The sequence below is a fragment of the Dipodomys spectabilis genome, unplaced genomic scaffold (genome assembly GCF_019054845.1).
Source record: "Dipodomys spectabilis isolate Male_0828 unplaced genomic scaffold, ASM1905484v1 ptg000054l, whole genome shotgun sequence".
In the NCBI taxonomy this organism is placed as follows: domain Eukaryota; kingdom Metazoa; phylum Chordata; class Mammalia; order Rodentia; family Heteromyidae; genus Dipodomys; species Dipodomys spectabilis.
Genome location: NW_024870731.1, coordinates 42375001 through 42387747, shown reverse-complemented (window position 1 = coordinate 42387747; position 12747 = coordinate 42375001). Strand labels below are relative to the sequence as shown.

The following is a 12747-nucleotide window of genomic DNA, read 5'->3' as shown; positions in this document are numbered from 1 at the left end:
CACCCGCGAGGAATCACGCACGCACACGCTCCTGGGGCAGGTTCGTGGGCAAAGCTGGCTCACTGAAAGCATCCAGAAGTGCGCACACTTGAGTTTCTGAGCACAGGGCTGCCTTGCCTCCCAGCCCCCCTCCTCCCCCCAGGAGAGCGAGCGGTGAGCCTTCCATCACGCAGGTCATGGGGCTGTCTCGGGAGGGCTCCCACGTCGGCGTGGATGGCAGTCCTCGGTGTGTCTCCAAGGCCCACTGCCCATTGCTCAACAGACTCCAGAGGGCTAGCGTGTTGTCATCTCCCAGCGTGTGCTGCAAGAGCGGAACAGTACAGAATGCACACAGGGCCGCGTCTGGCACTGGATGTGCCCAGGCCGGGGGCGCCGCCCTCCATCGAGCCAGCAGTGCCTGTGGACGTGGTTCACAGCCAACATGGACAGGGCTGCTTGGGGTTGCTCACAGAGCTCTTGATGGAAAAAAGAAAAGGGGGCCTCAGGATCGATGGGGCTGGGGAGAAGAGTGGCCAGAGGGGCGGGGTGGGGGGGAGGGAGCGGAGGGCAGCTGGCCGCACGGACAGGATGCTGGGCTGGACACCTGGGATGCTAACTCCAACTGGGGAAGAGGGAGGCAGTTCTCGAACCCAAACCCCCAAGCAGGCCAGACACAAGACTCCACCAGCATTTCATCTGGGCTGGCCTTGGAGAGCTAACGGCGATCATAAAGACCTCAGCGTTCTCCAGTTTCTCTGTGGGTTTGGGCAGGAAGGGAGCAAACACTTAGTGGTCATCTACAACAGACATAAGAAACATGGGTTCCTAGCCTTTAGAAATGCAAAATCCTGACAACAGACCCCAACGTTTATGAGTGAGAGGGAGCCAGAGCACAGGCAAGACAAGAGTTAAATTATTGTAACAAACGAGCAACGTGGTGGCTGCTAATCTATATATTTAAAGAGATACGCTCTCACCATGCTGCCTGGCCTGGCTCCAAACGTCTGGACACAAGTGATCCTCTCACCTCAACCTCCCCAAGTATCTGAGATTACAAGCATGCACCACAATACTTGACAAAGAATCCTATGCTGTACCATGTAAGAGAAAGAAGGTGGTCCAGGTTCTTGTCTTGGTGGGAAAATATTACACCGAGGGGAATTTCTTCTCATAAAAGGAGAAGATTGGTGTAGAATTAAAACGAGCTTGAGTCATACACCCCACCCTGACTGTAAGCAGTGTTTGCCCCCCAGTTAACCTAAAATATCTGCTGTGTTGCATTTGAGGCATGTTCTTTTCAAAGGGACAAACAAATTTTGACTCAAGAGCTGTTTTACAGTATAGCCGGGACGTTCTCCCCGAGGCCCGCTCAAAGTAATAACTAAAGAAAGATGACAATCATTTTGATGGTTTAAAGGAAAGCAGAAGACCAGCACTTACAGATTAGAGCGCAGTGAGTCTCCAGGTTAAGAAGCCCAGAGACTGGAAACATACATCGAGTGAGCTCGGTGCTTTGGCACCTGCTTGGCACCAACCCGGTCCTGGGTCTCACCCCCTGCTCCACGCACACACACACAAAACCATCACAAAAAACAGTGGTGCCTGGAGACGCACGCTTCCTTTAGTTTTGAAAAGAAAACTCAAAACTTCAGTCTGCTGGGAAAATGAGAAGGTGAAGAGCCATTCATTTCAAACACTAAGGGACCTCATTTTACTGCGTTAGCAGCAAGAGGGTGAAACAAAAGTTGTTCGGGTTAACATAAGCTATTTTTTTCATGTAATCTCTGAAGAGAGAGAGAGGGAGAGAGAGAGAGAGGGAGGGAGAGAGGGGGGAGAGGGTGAGAGAGAGAGAGTCATACAGGAATAAACATGAAAGAGCATGAAGCAAAAGTTGTGCCGGACGAGACCTCCAGCGGGAAGGGCTGCAGGAAGAACGCAGGGTCCCGCAGTGGCTGTGAAACATGGAGGATCGCGGTTCCTGTTTGCACCTGACAAACCGGAACACACACTCATGCAGCATGCATTCAACCTAGCCAGGTGCAAAGCGACGCGCTTGGAATACACATGCTCCAAGGCCTTCCCACTGTATTCTACAATGCACTAGGGGCTGTGCTTAAGGGACACTAAACAGTCTGAAGAAGGAACAGAAGCTGTCCTTGCACTCTAGGGGAGAGAGAAGTGCTGAGAATGCTCTGAGAGGAAGAACCAGACTGTGAGGGATTAAAAGCTTCTACCAGAGGGGCTGGGAAGGTGGCTCAGTGGTAGAGCGCTTGCCTTGCATGCATGAGGCCCTGGGTTCAATTCTTCAGCACCACATAAGCAGAAAAAGCCAGAAGTGGCGCTCTGGCTCAAGTGGTAGAGTACTAGCCTTGAGCTGAAGAGCTGAGGGACAGCGCCCTGGCCCAGAGTTCAGGCTCCACGACCGACAAAACCAAACAACCAACCTCTACAAGAAAGACCAAAAATGTAAGACAGAAGGGGGTGAGGATGGGGGTGTACACGATGGATCCTTTGGGTATTCAAAAATATGCGGAAGCATTCGGCTAGCCGAGTTATACCTTTCATGCTGAAAAGCCAGGGAAGACTCCATGCCCAGAGAGGAAATATGGGTGAGGTGAAGGTCTTGAATGTGTGTATAAGCGTAGTGGGCCCTCCCCACGCCCCCCCCCCCCAGGCCCCACACAAGCGCACAGAGCATCAGAATGGACAAGAGTCACCTTGAGAGGAGGTGGCCACAGGCAGGGTATCAGCGAAGCGATCGCCCTCCGGGTCCACGGGAGACCCTCCCACAGTCTCACCCATGGCAGCACGGACCAGGATTTGCTCTCATTTACACTTGTTCGGCCGATTTCTTGCAAAAGAGCAATCCCGTGGAAGGAAAAAAAAAAGAGCCCTTGTGAATCCACCAATGAGTCAAGACACCCGTTTCCAAATATTTGGGAGAAGTGGGAATACGCTCAGAAAGGACCGGCTGGAGTTGGCTGGCACCGGCCTGAGCCCCGGCCAGCTGTGACAAAACGGGGTGTCATCACGGCGCTCGCTGCTTTGGCAAGACTTGGTACATTACAAGGAAAACATTGCTGCACTGCCTCGCTGGAGGCCGCGGCCGCGGCGGCGAGGGGCGGCTCGGGTACCAGGGAGAGGCTGTGCGGGGCTTTGACCGTGGCTGTGGTGCCGTCAAACACACTTGCTTCTTGGATGGAAAATTCTCAATCTTAAGAAACACCAGATAACACTTCTCTGGCCCAGGTTTTTCTTGGGTGTCTTTCCCTGGCTAAAACTCCCGTCACATCAGCTGAAGAAAACTCTGGGGCTCAACGATGTATTCGTACACCTGCAGCTGCTACGGTGTAAGCCAGGATTTGATTTTAAATTCACCCCTTAGATGGTCTGGAAATTAAGTAGTGACACGAGATGGCTCCGGGGACAGGAGGGAAGGGAGGGCTGCTGAAGTTTCTGTGTTCTAGACCATCCCTCATCGTACCTTTAGTTACGTTTCCACACTTGGGATTTAAGCAAGAAATGCTATGATCCTAATGAAGGATGAAAAAAAATGGAGTTCTCTCTCAGAAGAAAAATGCATTACCAGAAAAAAAAAAAAAAAGGGCCCGTCCCGCGGCTGGCGGGGTGGCGGTCGGTTTTGTAATCAGGAAAACGCTGGCTTCTCCTCCAAGCCCTTTGCCCTTTTTGGCGAGGAGTGGCGTGGCCTGTGCCAAACTGCCCATGCGGGAGGAGCTGGTCTGGTGGCCGCGTGGCCTGGTACTGCCGCTGTGGCCTGTGGGTTCTCGTGGAGAGCAGCGTGGGGGGCAGATCCTCCAGTGGCACACATCCTGCTGGGGCCCCCCAAACCGGAACCACTGCGAACCCTGCTGGTCTAACACCAGCTTCGAGGAGAGGCCACCGGCCCCGCCGGGAGCCACGGCGCAGAATGAAACGCAGATGGCCGCGACACCCCTATTTTTCTCAGCCCTGGAAACCCCTACTAAGGTTACCCCGTTAGTGTGAGTGTCTGGGTGTTCCGAACGATGGCGGCAATGCTCGGGGTGCAGAACTCACGCTAGCAATAACACAGCTCACACCCTCCAGAGAGGATGTTTGCCTCCCCGCCGCGCCTGGCCACCCAACTCGGGGTCCAAAGCCACTGCCCCAGCCGTGGCCACAGACGGGACACGGCGTCCACGCGTGTGCGGAATCCAAGACCCTCTGTAGACCTCACGGGTCAAAATCAGTCACTCCAGTCAAGTCCACTTTGCTTTTCCAGGGAACCGAACAATCCCGAAGTCCCGTTCCACCTCAAGCTACGCCGACCCGTGTCCCAAGCCGCCGTGGCGCGTGGCGCGTGCCCGTGTTGGCCTTCTTCCCCAGGGAGCGGCAGCGTGCTCCCCGGCTACCCCCCCCCCATCTCCTCACCCCTGACCCCCGCTTCCCACACGGTTGGGAGGGGGAGCAGCTCAGTGCAGAGCACCGCTAGGTGTGAGCCGGGAAGCGTTCACCAGAGCCGTGCCGTGGCAGCATCAGGAGTGAGGAGGTGGGCAGAGCAGGGCCACGTGCACACTTCCTACACAGCCGGCACCCAGGACGCCGCGAGAGGGAAATGCAGGCAGCAGCATCCAGGGTGAAGGAATGGCCGCGCGATCTCCCGTTCTGTACCGTGGCTGCCACCCAAAGCGGGGGGGGGGGGGGGGGGGAGTGTTCTCAGTGGCTTGTGCCCCACAGAGGACACAGTGCACGTGTGTCACGCCGTGTGCAGAGGCCAGCGAGGGGCTCGGTTCTCCAATTCCACACCTGACTCCGGTACAGCGTGGGACACACGGGCCCCGGGCGGCCAGCCGCCTGCCAGCACACGTTCTTCTTGCTGTTCTCTCATCTCTTTTTCTCTTGGGGTTCCATCTTTTTTTGGGGGGGAGGGGGTGTGCCCTCACACATGGCGCTCTCCCACCTGAGACACAGCTCCAGTCCTCTCTGTTTTGTTTCTCTCTCTTCATTATTATCCGTCACCATTCAGCTTGCGCAAGGCTGTATTGCAGGCTGCGCCTCTGCCGGCTCTATCCATGCTTCCGTTACTCACGCACGGACTTCCCGTGAACAGTAACTTACTCCACCAGCGCGAGTGTGCTGTCTTACCACCACAGCTGTCTTCTCCCTGCTCTCCCTGGCCTGGACTATTTTTGCTTGTTTGTTTTTTTTTGCTGGAAAGAAAGGCTTTCCTGCTCACGGTATATTATTTGTTTGTTCAACAAATACTTGTTGGCCCTGGAGTAGTAAGTGAGGAAGATACCAGGTATAGAGATGTGATCCCAGCACGAGAGGGAGGAGTCCTTATCTCAGAGTTCAAAAGTAGCTGATAAACAAGGGTGGCAGTTTTGATAAACAGGGCAGGGCAGGAAGCGGATCCGACAACTCCGGGGCCACAGCACACAAACACCCCAGTTACTAACAGCTCACAGTAACTACTGTTTATGCACAATTACTGCTAGTGATAATCTTTTGTCTCATCACACTGAAGGGGGGTGGGGGAGGGGGGACTGGTGGCTCACGCCTGCCCGTAAGCCTTGCTAATTAGGAGGCTGAGACCTGAGGATCCGGGTTCAAAGTCAGCCTGGGCACGAGGTCTGTAAAACTCTTTATCTCCAATTAAGCATGAAAAACAAACAAACAAACAAACAAAACAAAAAACCCCAGAAGTGGAGCTGCAGTTCAATGAGTGCTAGTTTTGAGCAAAACAGCTCAGGGACAGAGCTCAGGCCCTGAGTTCAAGCCAGGACTGGCAGAAGAAAAGAGGAGAAGAGAGGAGAGAAAGAGACAGAAAAGAAATAGTGTGTTCATACCAACAACAAGATGGGGGAAAGCGATCACGGCCAGGCTCATCTCTATCTAATTACGCATCTCCTTATTAATTTTAGTTATCCATTCATCCGCCCACCATCGACTCATTCACCAAACACCTGGCAAGTGCCAAGTGTGACCACAGGCCCGGAGGAGAATGTGCTAGGCAGCCGTCAGTGTCATCCTCAATGAGTGCACTGAACTTTGAAGGCCAGCAACCATGCCCTAGTATCAGAAATCAAATACTTTCTTAAAATCGATACTCAGCGACAGTGCACCATCCCCCAGACCGCCCAGTTCTGACAGGGACCAGAACATCCCCATCTCCAAGGTCTTAAGGTTCCCAGTGGCCCAGTATTTTTATTTATTTATTTATTTTTCGGTGCCAATCCTGGGGCTTGAACTCAGGGCCTGGACACTGTCCCTGAGCTCTTGTGCTCCAGGCTGGTGCTCAGAGACATAGCTTCACCTCCAGCTTTTTTAGTGGTTACTTAGAGGAAAGTTGCCTGGACTTTCCTGCCCCAGCTGACTGCAACCCTTGATCCTCAGATCTCAGCCTCTTGAGTAGCTAGGATGACAGGCCCCCAATGAGTGTCCCATCCGTGAGATGAGACCTTCCTTAGACCCAGCCCCCGGTGCAGCGTGGTGAACAGCACTCACAGAAGGGCTTGGCACGGACTTCCCGGTGCCTGGCAGAAATTCACTTGGTGAACGACAGCTCGAGGCCCGGTTGCAGAGGGAGAAGGAGGGGAAGGGATCGGGACTGTCCCCCACCCACGCGGGGACACAGGGGGACAAATCCACCACCCAGGAGGCAGAGAGGCCAGAGTTTGAAGGCAGCCTGGGCCCCATAGGGAGACTCTTGTCTCCAAAAACAATCAGATAAGGCAAAAGACCCCAAGAATTAAAGCAGAAAAATACAAAGACCACCTCCCCATAAGTTCTGTGCCCCGAACGGAACTTGCTTTCTGTTGAGCGCTGGTCTTTGTGCACTGCGGGGGTGACCAGCACCCCTCCTTGAACACCGAGGCCCTGGGCCGGGGCTGGGGTCTCTGGCACGGTGAGCAGGAGGAAGGGTGAAGAGGATGGAGAAACTATTTCAACTCTTTCCTAGGCCCGTGACGGGTCCGTGCTGCAAACAACCACTCTTTGAATCTTTGTGTTCAACACTGGTTGACGGAATCTGCTTTTGGCCAGATGAATGGGAATTTTACTGGGCGCCCAAATGCCTAAATGTGAGTGGGCTTAGAGGACCGTGAGAGTGGCGAGCGTTGCGAACAATTCAACAACAATAGAGGAAGCAGCGCTACCACACTAGCTACGCTGGCTACCGCTTGAGCCAAGGCCTGCCACCTTGTTCGTCGTTTTTTTCCAGAGTGCTGTTAGCGTAGGGGCCAGCCTCAGACCTTGATCCTCTTCCTTATCCCTCCACATAGCTGGGATTACAGGCAGCACACCACCATGTCTGACCCTAGATCTTTATCGTTGCTTTGGCTGCTTTCTTTTGTGCAAAGGCAGTCATATTTGTGTGGGTATAGAAAGGCCTGGCTAGCATTTTGTTTTCTTGCTGTAACCTCACTTTATCTGTGGCTTTATTCAATGCCGTCGATGCCGCCAGCATTTTAAGCTAACTCCTCAATGTTCAGGAGCTCCTGGAGTGCACCTGCTTCTCTGGACTCCCAGAGCTCAACTAAGACCCCGGCCCTGTCCTCCGGCCGGCTGGCAGGCACCGAGGTCTTGTGGATGGTTTCTGTTGACCGTGGGGGTGGCTTGCCACATTTCCGTCACGCGTGTTGCTCAGGGAGGAACTCAGAGGTCTAGTAAAGTGATCAGGGCACCCATTTTCTCCCCATTCAACATGACCCCCGCGTTCCCAAGGAACATCCGGACGTCCCGGAGACGTCCCAAGCTCCTCCCGGCCTTGCAGGGGACAGCTGCGGCCCCCCGCACCACGGAAGCCGGGCCGCCAGTCCTCCCAGCGCTGGTTGCATCAGCCTGGGGTTTATTCACCGCAGTCACCGGGGAGGCCAACAGGCCCAGGCCTCCGGGAACAGACACTCCTGAACCCCGTATTCGGACATTCCCACAGAGGGAGACGTCTAGGCCGCTGGGGCGGGGGAGGCCTCTGGAAAGGCAGGCCCTAACTCACCTTTTTAAGATGCAATCAATATACCAAATAACCGCATTGTCTTGATTGAAAGTAAAAGGACTCAAGGACTCAAAAAGGACTCAATGCATCACCCGGAAGTCAGTGGCTCCAGTAGATGTGTATGTGTGATGTTTTTTAAAAGGTCTTGCAGGGCATGGTGAGGTATGCCTGTAATCCCAGTTACTTGGGAGGTACAGCCCACTAGGTGAAGACAGCAGAGGGCACTTGAACCACAGTACAAAGGGTCTGGGGGAAGTGGCGCTGTGGCTCAAGCGGTAGTGTGTTCACCTTGAGCTGAAGAGCTGAGGGTTAGCGCCTAGGCCCAGAGTTCAAGCCCCACGTCTGGGAAAAAAAAAAGGGTTCGGGACACTGAACCAGAGGCCTGGCTGGATGTGATCACTGAGAGCATACTGCTCGTCTCTACAAGGAAAAGTTCTCTCTCCGAAATGTAACACTTCTATTTTGTTGTTGCTGGTGATGGTGGTCATGGGCCTGAACTCTGGGCCTGGGCGCTGTCCCTCAGCTCTTCAGGTCAAGGCTAGCCCTCTACCACTTGAGCCACAGCGCCACTTCTGGTTTTCTGGTGGTTAATTGGAGATAAGAGGCTCACAGACCTTCCTGCCCAGGCTGGCTTTGAACCGTGATCCTCAGAACTCAGCCTCTTGCGTAGTTAGGATTATAGGCATGAGCCACTGGTACCCAGCTAATAATTCTATTTTTTAAAGGTTTACTTAAATTTATTATTCTATCTAGAGATACAAATCACAACTTGTAAGCAAGTTAGGAAACAGAAAAACAAGCTAATAATAATTTTCACATTAAAATTGCTCATGGCTCCCCACCTAAAGCCAGTAACTCCTGTTGACAATATGTGTAGTTTTGCCATAAACAAAACCAAACACACTCACACTGCTCTTCTCCCCAGCATTCACTGACTTCGCTTTTGAGAGAAGACCTCCGCCCCTCTGTGTTGCTCAGACAGGTCTCGAATGGCTCAAGGGATCTTCCCACCTCAGAAGAACAATTCCGTGTGTGTGTGTGTGTGTGTGTGTGTGTGTGTGCGCGCGCGCGCGCGCTTGTGCAAACACAGGGTCTTCCCTGACCCTTGGTTTATGGGCCTGGAGTCTCACTCTACAGACCAGACACCTGAACTGATTCTTCTGCCTCAGCCTCCCAAGTGACCGGCTTCCCGGAATGGGCCACCACGCCCAGTTCTGCCTCCGAAAAGCTCCAGTCCACAGGTGCTTTTTTTTTTTTTTTCCTATAGGAAAACAATGGCCAACAGCCTAAAATTAAAAGCAAGCCTCCAGCAGAAAAAACAACTGAACACTTCCTTTTCTTCCCCCTTTCCTTCCAAAGTTAACTTTTGCAATACCTCAGAAAGTCTAACCTGTCCAGCTACTTTGTAGTATTAACTGAACACCTTTGAACCGGAGACATCCTCCCTAAGCTATGCTAACGTGTCTCCACATGTTCATCTCTGAAGTAGCCCAGGAACTGGGTTCTAGCGTGATCAAATACCACGAGCCACCCTATCAGTGCAGGTTTGTGCTATGGGAAATCCTAATGATCTAACAGCACCGGTTTTCCGATTTTATCAATTTCTTCTTCTTTTTTTTTTTTTTTTGGTTGGTCCTGGGGCTTGAACTCTGGGCCTGGGCGCTGTCCCTGAGCTCTTCAGCTCAAGGCGAGTGCTCTACCACTGAAGCCACAGCACTACTTCTAGTTTTCTTGTGGTTCATTGGAGATAAGAGTCTCTACCACTTGAGCTATAGCTTCACTTTGGGCTTTTTGGTGGTTACTTGGAGATAAGAGTCTCACAGACATTCCTGCTGGCTTCAAACCATGATCCTCAGATCTCAGCCTCCTGAGTAGCTAGGATGACAGATAGGAGCCGCTAATGTCTGGCTTGAACTCCTGATTTTTCATATAAGGAAAATGGGTTCCAGAGGAAAGAAATGGCATTACCAGATAGTGGCAGAGTTTTAGCAGCAAATCAAGTTTGGCGATTCCTAGTTCCAATCTAGCCTAGGCTCCATCTCATTAAAATAAGGCAATAAATACATAAATGCCTGAATTCAGGCCCAGCTCAATCATGTCAGGCGACCACTCATGACAAACGCCTATCAGCACGCAAGCACTCTCTGTGCTGTGGCTCATGGGTGCTGTGGCAAATCCACGAGGCTGCCACGTTCCTGGCACAATGCCACCATTATCCGAAACAATGTCCACGTCCTGCTAGTAACAGTAGAATGAAAATAAGTGTCCTGGATGTGCATGGTGCTTAGTCCCTTAGAAGCTCAGAACCATGGTGGGCGATTCACGGAAGCAGAGGGGAAAATGTGGCCCCCCCACTGCACCCTGCTTTCACGTGGGGCCCGGGAGCTGAGCTCAGGGCCAGAGCACCTGCCTCACAGGTGAGGCCTGGTTCCATCCCTGCCATTGCCGGGGGAAACCATGGAACCATCTGGTGGCTGGGCTGGGCTGGGCCGCATAGTGTTGCCGGCGTCAGCAGTCAGAATGGTGAAGTGTCAGGCCTGGGTTTGAATTCTAGCTCCATCACCGACACAATCTTTGTCATCGAAACAAGGAATCCTGAGACTCAGGCATGATGGAAACAGACTCTCAAAATCCTGTCATGAACTCTTTCTTACCATCAAAACCGAAATCCTTGATCAAAACCAACTAATAAAATCTTAAGAGCGGCCATCAAGTAGAAGGAAATCACGGGCAGGTTTTTCCTGACCTGTATCATCCACATCATCCTATAACCTATGCGCACACATTAGCAGTATTTACATTCTAAATCAGCTCGCCATGGGGTGTTTACTAGCAGTATTTTGCCTTTTAAAGTCAACTACCTGCCTCTTTCTATGATGCTTTCATTCAACACCACCTCAGCCTTATTCACATTTCCACAGCTGACCCCCAACAGCCTTTTATTTTGGCGGTGCTGGGGTTTGAACTTGGGGCCTCCCGCCTGCTGGGCAGGTGATCTGCCACCACTTCACCACACCCCCAGTGCCTCCCTCTTCTTTCTTTTGCTTCCAATGCCCACGTAACAGCGCATGGATTCTTTTCTGGTTGCCAGCAGAGAAATGAGGCCACACAGGAGAGGGGGCCGGCCTGCTCTAGATTAGTGGCGCGTAGAAGCCATATGCTGAGCCTTCCGGCTGGGCGAGCCGTGGGAGAAGCCTTCCCACGTCTCTCGGGAAACATCCAGCTTGAAGTCTGGGTCAGCTGTGGTACCTGGTGTACAAGAAACGTGGGGTGAAGAAGCGAGCCAAATGACACCACAAGAAAATCACCGGCACGTCCTGGCTCTACATACAGACTTGTTGACCTGATCGGTCTGAGGCTTTAAAGTTAAGGGGCCAGTGGGGCTCTGGGAAGGGAATTTGGGCTAGATTTTAAAAACATTGGAAAGACACATAACCAAACACATTTCGTAATCCTGGACTAGATGTAAGTGGAAATAGGCCAACTATGAAGAATACTGTGGACCAGGCACAGTGGCTCACACCTGTAATCTCGAGAGGAAGAAATAGGGAGTATGGTGTTTAAGGTTAGCCTGGACAAAAAGTTAGGCACCCCCCCCTCCTCCCCCCCCCCCATTTCAACAAATAAAGTAGGTATGGTGGTTCATGCCTGTAATGTCAGCTAAGGGATCTGGCCTAAATATCCCGTTTTACTAAGGTATTCATTAGTAAACTTCATCATGATTTCCCTGAATCAGTATTTTTGAGTTTGTGAAATGAAGTTCCTCTGCTTCTCGCATTCCTCCATTTATGAGCTGGCATTTTTCGGGAGGAACTTCCTTTGCGACCTAAGGGATATGATTCCGACGGGAAAGAAAGATTCACGTCTCATCTCCATACCACACTTGGGCGGTGAGGGACAGCCTGTCTTCACCGGATGTTCACGTGATAAAAACCCATCTGAATGACTCTTTCCCCCCAAGTTGTTTTGAGAGGACTTTATTTCGTTTTGTTTTCTCCTGTGACAGCCACAGCGAGACACATGCACACCCCTGGCTTATCTTTGGCTACTCAGTCCTTATTCATTTCATCTTATTTCCAGACCCACCCCGCACTCCTTAAACGGATGCTTCTGTTTGTTTTTTTTCGTTCCCAGAGTTTCCACGAGCAGGTGTCTTCAGATTGTAACGGGTGGGGACTCCCAGATGGAACTCGCTCTTCCCATGCTATGCCGGACGCCAGCCCGGTTGTGGTGAGTCCCTGACTCCAGACAGAGGATGGCTGAAGCTCACGGTTCTTGACTCAGAATGTCCTCAGCAATAGGAAGGAAGGTGCTATGCACAAGAAACGAGTCGCTCAGGTCAGCCCCTCCCCCACCCCTGACCCCACAATAAAAATAAAATTGGGTCTTAACCAGTCCTCCCCCTGATTTTGTTTTCATTTGTTATCTGTTGCACACAGACGGAGGAGCAGCTCCAACAGCCTCCAGCCACTCCGGGCAAGCTGACAAGGATCCTACTCACGGAGATGAGGGGGAAGGCGGCCGGATTGCTTCATTGTTTGTTACTTGGGAGCCAGAATCTTTATGGGGAGCCAGAGAGCTCAACCCCTTCCTCAGGCAGGAGAGGGAACAATGACCAGGCCCTGGCTCGTGCAATCAGAGGAGGTACCATTGTCTGCTCCATTGTTTTGCCATGTACCGCCGGCGGGAGCATGTTGCTACCCGTGGGAGGCCCTCCAGGGAGGCTCAGAGGAGGAGAGGCCTCGGGAGATGGCTGGGAACTTCCACACCAACATGGCGGGAGCTATGTACCT

The 12747-nt window shown here is 52.4% G+C and overlaps 1 protein-coding gene across 2 annotated transcripts in view; it reads right to left on the bottom strand.

Moving 5' to 3' along the window:
- Positions 1–12747, bottom strand: part of Pparg (peroxisome proliferator activated receptor gamma) — a 106450-nt gene that overhangs the window by 50774 nt on the left and 42929 nt on the right. The window contains exon 1 of one of the 2 annotated variants that reach the window (XM_042679906.1): positions 2697–2716. The exons of the other annotated variant lie outside the window; for it this stretch is intronic. The gene's annotated coding sequence lies outside the window, so the exon portion shown is untranslated. Of the gene's footprint in view, positions 1–2696; positions 2717–12747 lie in introns of those variants that run through there. 2 annotated transcript variants of the gene reach the window in all.